Source organism: Heloderma suspectum, chromosome 1 (genome assembly GCF_057233095.1).
Source record: "Heloderma suspectum isolate Gila_16-S chromosome 1, 16-S_ref, whole genome shotgun sequence".
Classification (NCBI taxonomy): domain Eukaryota; kingdom Metazoa; phylum Chordata; class Lepidosauria; order Squamata; family Helodermatidae; genus Heloderma; species Heloderma suspectum.
In genome coordinates this window covers 406,480,812-406,487,930 of record NC_139458.1, presented here as the reverse complement: position 1 = coordinate 406,487,930, position 7,119 = coordinate 406,480,812, and positions in this window count along the sequence as shown.

Here is a 7,119-nt window from a genome sequence, read left to right as displayed (position 1 = left end):
ATGGATGAGAATTTCATTCTGTTAGTTTTTCTGATAAGAAATTACCAAGATTCACAAACATCTTCACAAATGGGATAGAAAGAATGTGAGATTTTAACCATTCGAATGTGAGAGATAGCAAAAGCGACAGAACTGTCCATCCAGGCAGAGGGCTTTGAGTGCTTACCAACTCTGACGACTCAGGGGAAGGTGGCAACATCCTCTCTACTGTTGTAGCACCACTTCTGGTTTTCTTCTTTCTTACTTACATTTATACCCCACCTTACTTCCACTGTGGAACTCAAGGGGCTACATGTGGTTCCCAGGTGGTCTCCTTTCCAAGCACTGACCAGACCCAGACCTGCTTAGCTGCAGCAAGGTGGCTGCCTCATGTGCCTTCAGACCATGCCCTGGGACGAGTCGTCTTTCCTCCTGACTTGACTTGACTTGACTCTTATTACACATGGATGCCTAATTGCTGATACTACACTAATGATCCTTCCAAGCTTATCTATACCAACCTTCCCTAATCTGGCACCCTCCAGATGTGTTGGACTACAGCTCCCATAATCCCCAGCCATCATGGTCAATGGCTGGGGATGTTAGGAGCTGTAGCCCAACACAACTGGAGGGCACCAAGTTAGGGAAGGCTGATCTATACATTCATACCTTCCCCCCACCCACCCAGTAATTTTTTTAAAAACAAAGCTGAACAATTGATTCCCAAGGGATTCCACAGGTCACTGTGTCCCGTATGACAGGGTGGGGAACCTCTTTTCTGATGAGGTCTGTATTCCTTGGGGTAATCTGCCCGAAGTGAAGCCAGTAGTGGGCAGGGAACCCCCCTTTCTCTCTCTCTTTTTGCCACCCCCTTCTCTCTCTCTCTCTCTCTCTCTCTCTCTGAGCATTTCTATACCAGCCAAAAATCCCAAATTTAAAAGGGGACTTCCTGCTTCCGTTTTAAATGCAGGATCACGACAGACTCCCTTTTCACGCACTTCCTTTCCCCCCTCCCCTTTCCCCCTACTTCTCCCCCTTATCTGAGTCTTCCATGTGTTTCATTGATCTCGCTCCTCTTCTTGCCATTTTTCCTCTTTTCACGGAGGGAACTCAGGTGGAACACAAGCATGGTAATTTAATAGCTCATTATCTCCAATCTTTTCAAAAATGGAATACAGGTCATTTAGTGCGGGAGACGCCCTGGAGGTTCACGGTGTCATCTGAAGGGCCCGCAAACATCCGTGAGCGAGCAATCTCAATAGCAGGATAAAAGCTCCACGTGAAGGAGCCCTACGTCTTCATGTCACACACCCCCTTCCTCCCCACCCAGTGGGCTGCCAGGGAAAGGACAGATTACTCTGCCAGAGGCCTCAACTGATCACTTAGAAAGGGCTTTTGAAAGGCAGAGGAGCGCAGGTTTGCCACCCCTGTCCTTAGACAACACCCTTAGCTGTATTTCTTCTGTTGTAAGAAATGGCACTTTTTGAATCTTTGGGGAAGAAAAAGAAAGAACCTTTAGAATGAGGGTTTATAATCCCCAATTGGAAAGTTCTTTTGAATTCTGTTAAACAACCAGTGAAGTCTAGAAGTTTCCAAAGGGTTAGGATGCATGGCAGAAGAAAATATGCCATTGTTCTTTATTTTTCTCTAAGATGAATCCAAGATTTTGTAAGAAAAAAAGAAGCAAATAGGGTAGGAGAAGAATAGAATAGAAGCAGTATTGCCAGGACATGGTCTGAACACAGCAGCCTTGATAAAGTTAAGCATGTCTACTGTTCTTGTATTGCTGTTGTAATAGTGTATTTTAAATGTGATTTATATTGTTACTGTAGTTGACATTATTTTAATAATGTCATATTTAATATTTACTAATAATATACTATTATTTTAATAGTATATTTGAATGTGCTTTTTAATATTTATATATAAACCACTTAGATATTTTATTATATTAAGCAGTACATAAGTATTATGAATGAATGAATGAATGAATGAATGAATGAATGAATGAATGAATGAATCTCTGATCAATGCCAGGATGGGATACTACTTAGGAATCTTATGTACACCACCTTGAGTTCTGTTATGAAGGGAAAAATCAGAATATAAATAAAATAATATCATTTTAAGTTACAAAGTGAAGGGAAGTACATGGAAGATGGGTTCAATTTGAATGAAAGAAGTTTATTAATGAGCCACAAATCTGAAAAAGCAACCAACAGGTAACAGAAGAAACACATCTAAGAGGTGTAGGAGTAACAATCACCCCCTTTAACAGCACATTCTTGTTTCTCAGGCCCCATTCACATCAGGCTTTTACTCCAGGGAAGGTGTGAGTCCCTCGTGATAGATGACACAGTCACGACTTCGCAGCCATCCGTGGTTTTCGCCCAGAAAATCAGAGTTCTGAGGAGTCGTTTAACTGCCATTTGGGGGGTTTGCTGGGGGTTCCTCTGTGGTTGTGGGCCATCTGTTCCTTCCCCGAACTGACCGCATCTTACAGTGGGTGTGTTGCAGGCCTGCGTAGTGCCTGCGTCACTCTGTGATGCCCCTTTACTCCCCTGTCCCTTCGCAACTGTGCAGTTACAGAGGCAGAGAGGAGCGTTTCCATCTATTTAATCACACTTTCGCACAGTTTTGCAGCTTCGTATCTTCACAATGGTTGCTTTTGGACTCAGTACCCAAGGGCGGAGGGGGGGCTTGGGGGAGGACCAACATCACTCCGGCCACCATTTCGGAGCAATGGCTAGGCACGTAGTGCTCACACTTGTGAGTGCGAACCATTGCAAGAGTCTTGGGCTGGGGAACTGTCAAAATGAATCTGCGGAAATGAAGGAGCACAAAATACCCAATTTTTACCTAAAACAGCATCAGAATGACACAGCAGAGCCCCTCAAATATAAAACAGCCCCTGAAGTTTCGCACCCCCGCACTCATGGGACTGCACAGCTGCGCATTGCAGTATAATGGCAAAAAAAAGGGCATGGCAAGTCTCTTAGGGAGTGCGCAGTACATCGCAAGTGTATTGCAGGGCATGGTGATTCGAAGCCGCATTGCTGCGCAGTTGCAATGGGGTGGGGGGCCAAAGTGGTGCCACGTAGATGGGGCCCCAGTCACTCCTTTCGCACTCCAATGCCAATGGGATTGCAGTGAGAAAGGAGTGACTGAGAAACAAAAGGAGATATCAGCAGGGTCAAGAGAACACCCAGGTTTGCAGAAATACAAAGCATCTTTAGTGGGAAAATGCTCCAAGGGGCAAAACTCCCCCCTCCCAAATAGCTCAATGAGAGCTGAGCATGCTCAGTGGCCTCCAACACTGGGTGTCTGTTAGGGAAAACCCCAGAAAACCTGGGGTGTGTGGAATGGAGTCACCTGGAAGAGGGCATGGCTGGTTGGCCAGAACCCTGAATTTGAGCACTCCACGCTGCAACATTATTGCAGGATGGGAGAGGCAAAGGTCATAAGGGACTATTGTGAGCAAGGGCAGCCAGTTACATGTAACTGATGTGTGCGGAAAATGGGCGGATCCATAAATTTGCCCTCCCTGCACACTAGTTGAATATGGAAAACCAAGCTGTGCAGATGGAAGGGCACATCCAGTCTCTAAAATGTCCATAGCTATTATAGTCATGGGCATGCCAACATGACCCCTGAACAGGTTGCAGATGTGCCTTCCTGTCTTTCTCTCACTGAAACTTTGCGTGTGGTTTTTGTGCTGTTGTGTATGGTCTCCCCTGCTCTAAATGTTACTAGTCTGCTCACAACATAATGGACTGTTTAACTTGCTGGATACGTTTCCCAGTAACAAAGGCTCATAGTGCTGTTCTAGTAGGTAATTACTTTGTCAGCTTATCACTATGTATATTTTCTGAATAAACACAATCCAGAGAATGGATCCTACCTTATTATTTTTTAATTGAAAGTTCGATGAACTTTATCCTCTACGCACCATATTTCTGCCAAGTAATATGGGCAATGAACTGAAGACACAGCAACAAGATAATCATAAAATAACTAGGAGCTGGATTAATTTCAAAGATAGAAGCCAGAGAGTTTGGTGCTGATAACACCAAGTGGTCTGGATCCTGGTCAGTCCAGTGGCTCCGGAACCACTGGAGCATTCTAAGGCCTCCTGTGAAGCCTTGGCAAGGCACTTTGCAGATAAAATTGATCAGGTAAGGAGTGTTATTCCATGCGCTGTGGATACAGTTAGCGAGCGAGAGGCGGCCTGTGGCAAACCGGTTTTGTGGGATCGGTTCCAGCTTCTTCCTTCTGAAGAAGTGGACAAGGTGCTTTCATCTGTAAAGCCGACCGCCTGCTTACTTGATCCTTGCCCATCTTGGCTCATTATGAGCTGCAAAGAGAGGCTGGGTGAGGGGATCAGGGCGGTGGTGAATGCCTCCCTTGAGGAGGGAATGATGCCATCAGCCCTCAAGAAGGCAATGATAAGACTGCTCTTAAAGAAGCCCTCCTTGGATCCCCAAGTCTTGAACAACTTTTGCCCAGTCTCGAATCTGCCATTTTTGGGCAAGATAATTGAGCGGGTGGTGGCAATGCAGTTGAAGGCACACTTTGAAGAAGCCGATTATCTAGATCCATTTCAACTGGGCTTCAGGCCTTGGCATGGGACAGAAACAGCCTTGGTCACCTTGGTGGATGATATGAGGAGGGCTTTGGATAGGGGTGAATGCTTCTTTCTTGTTCTCCTTGACCTCTCAGCGGCTTTTGATACCATTCACCATGGTATCCTCCTGGACCACCTGGAGGGGTTCCCAACCATCTGCTCCCATTGGTAGTACATGCCCTGGTCTCCTCTCGTCTAGACTACTGTAATGCGCTCTACTTGGGGTTACCCTTGAAGATGGTTCCGAAGCTGCAGCTGGTGCAGAATGCGGCAGCTCGCTGGATTAAAGGCAGCCGCCAGCATGATCACATCACTCTGGTAGGAGTTGCACTGGTTACCAGTTGTTTTCCGGGCCAAATTCAAGGTGTTGGTTTTGACCTTTAAAACCCTATATGGTTCTGGCTCAGCCTATCTCAAGGCTGGTGAGCCAAGTCCTCCAGCAACACCAGACAGGCTGCTCAACAATATCAGCCTCGGATGGCCTTCTCTCTGTCCCATCAGCCAGGACAGCTAGGCTGGTGAGGACGAGGGCGAGGGCCTTCTCTGTAGTGTCCCCCACTCTGTGGAACTCCCTCCCTAGGGAACTCTGCCATGCTCCCTCTTTATTGAGCTTCTGCCACGCATTAAAAACATGGTTGTTCAGGCAGGCATTTTGGGTGGGTTAGGGTATTTTTAGAAATACGATGAGTTCTGATATGAAGACCTGGCTGATTATATTTGATATCTTTCAAATATATTGATTTCCACCACTTGTATTTTCAAAATGTACTATGAAATAATGTTCAGTGACAGAAGAAGCACTACATAGACTCTGAAAAAAAAAACAACTCTGGAAAAAAATGAATTTCACAAAAGATCAGTATTGAGAATGACTGGCTTTCATTCTGAAAACAGACATTTAAAGGACAGGAAGAAAGTACAGCAGAATTCTATAAATATTTATTTTATTTATATCCTGCTGTCCCACCCAAAATGGTGCTCAAGGCAGCTGAAAAATCCAAATTAAAAGCAAAATCTTAATTACAATGTAACATAAAAGCAAATATATCAACAACACAATTCAAGATAGAACAACAGAAGAAGTAAACAGCAACAACCAATTAAAATCCCCTTCAGCAACAGACGGAAGGACAACAGAAATGAGGCCAAACTAGTGACTCTCATCAGGGAGTTCCAGAACCTGGGAACAACCCCTGAGAAGTCTCCCATCCCCATCAGACACACCTGCGATGGCAGCGGGACTGAGAGAAAGACCTCGCCTGCAGATCTTAAAACCCAAACAGGCTCGTAAGGGAGAAGGCATTCTTTCAGGTAGCCCCGTCCCAAGCCATATAAGGCTTTATAGGTCAAAACCGGCACTTTGAATTTTGTCTGGAAATGGATTGGTAGCCAGTGCAGCTGTTGTAACATGGGAGTCATGTGCTCCCTGTAACCAGTCAACAGTCTGGCTGCAGCATTCTGGGCTAGATGCAGTTTCCAAACAGTTTTCAGAGGCAGCCCCACATAGAGCGTGTTACAGTAGTCCTAACAGGATGTAACTAAGGCATACTTGGAAGTGACTGGGCTACGTTCCTATGAATGTGTGTATAGCAGCCTTAGAGATTTTTATAGACTTCTTTGCCCTGATCCAATGAGAGGCTTTACCTATGGAGTAGCAGGCTTCCCCACATGCACTGTATCTCTAATGGACTGGGAATGCTACATGTAAACATGGACTGAACATACAATGCTGGAATAAGAGAACAGGTCCTCTTATGGATCAGTAACTGGCTAAAGAACAGAAAGCAGAGAGCAAGAATAAAGGGCAAATTCTCCCAATGGAGGGAAGTAAATAGTGGGATCCCACAGGGAGCTGAATTAGGACCAGTGCTTTTCAACCTGTTCATAAATGATCTGGAGTTAGGAGTGAGCAGTGAAGTGACCAAGTTTGCGGATGATACGAAATTATTTAGGGTGGTTAAAACAAAAAGGAATTGTGAAGAGCTCCAAAAGGGTATCTCCAAACTGGGAGAATGGGCATCTAAATGGAAATGCAATTCAGTGTAAGCAAGTGTAAAGTGATGCATGTTGGAGCAAAAAATCCCAACGTCAAGTATAACCTGATGGGATCTGAGCTAGTGGTGACCGACCAAGAAAGAGATCCTGGGGTTGCGGTGGACAGCTCGATGAAAACGTCAACCCAGTGTGCAGCCACTGTAAAAAAAAAAAAAAGGCAAACTCCATGTTAGGCAAAATTAGAAAAGGAATTGAGAATAAAACTGCCAATATCATACTGCCCTTATACAAATCTATGCTGCAACCACACTTGGAATACTGTGTACAGTTCTGGTCACCACACCTAAAAAAAGATATTGTAGAGCTGGAAAAAGTGCAGAAAAGGGCAACTAAAATGATTAGGGGGCTGGAGCATCTCCCCTATGAGAGAAGGTTACAACAGCTGGGATTGTTTAGCTTGGGAAAAAAAGGAGGGTGAGGGGAGACAGGATAGAGGTGTACAAAATTATGGATGGTGTGGA